The 603-nt window shown below is 61.7% G+C and overlaps 1 protein-coding gene across 3 annotated transcripts in view; it reads left to right on the top strand.

Moving 5' to 3' along the window:
* Window positions 1-218: 218 nt before the first annotated feature.
* Window positions 219-603, top strand: part of Sncaip (synuclein alpha interacting protein) — a 159,014-nt gene continuing 158,629 nt past the window's right edge. For 2 of the 3 annotated variants that reach the window (XM_008840234.1, XM_017799896.1), the window contains exon 1: window positions 219-349. The gene's annotated coding sequence lies outside the window, so the exon portion shown is untranslated. Of the gene's footprint in view, window positions 350-426; window positions 483-603 lie in introns of those variants that run through there. The other variant, XM_008840237.2, reaches the window with a different exon arrangement.

Raw genomic sequence — 603 nt, 5'->3', positions numbered from 1 at the left:
CACAGGGCCCTGGGCACATTAAAACACTGTTGGATTAACCAGCCTTCATTTCAGACCCAAATCTCCAGCACCACCCACCCCAGAGCACAGAACATTCTGGGCAAAGTCCCCCAGCCCTGCCCCTTCACTCCCTGGCTAAATCCTCGAGGGTGGGCGAGCCTTGGAGAGGGGAAGGTTGGGGGTTGAGGACTCCCTGCCAAGGCTCAAGAGTCTGCCAAAACGCTTCTCAGACACAACAGTTTCCCAGGACCATGTCCACCTTCCGCGAGTCTCTTTTCCCAGTTTTCTGCTGGAACCTTGGAATGGTTTGGGGACTGAAGAAGTGGCAGCCCTAGATGCATGGCTCACGGTGAGGGGGGGATTGCATTTCCAGGGTCGAGGGGAGGCCCCGAAACCAATAGGGGGAGGGGGTAGTGGGAGGAGAGAAGAACGGAGAGCCTGTCCTGTCCGGGAGAACGAGGGCTGCGAGGTGACGGGGAGAGGTAGGAAGAAAGAGCAGGTCGGCGGGACCGGGAAGAGGCGGGAGAGGGGCGTGGGCCCGCGGGAAACCGAGGCTGTCAGCAGCGGCCGGAGCGGACGCGGCGCCTCCCGCAGCCTCCCGCG

The sequence above is a fragment of the Nannospalax galili genome, unplaced genomic scaffold (assembly GCF_000622305.1).
Source record: "Nannospalax galili isolate Female #2095 unplaced genomic scaffold, S.galili_v1.0 scaffold1259, whole genome shotgun sequence".
Classification (NCBI taxonomy): domain Eukaryota; kingdom Metazoa; phylum Chordata; class Mammalia; order Rodentia; family Spalacidae; genus Nannospalax; species Nannospalax galili.
This window is presented reverse-complemented; position numbering and strand designations above follow the sequence as displayed.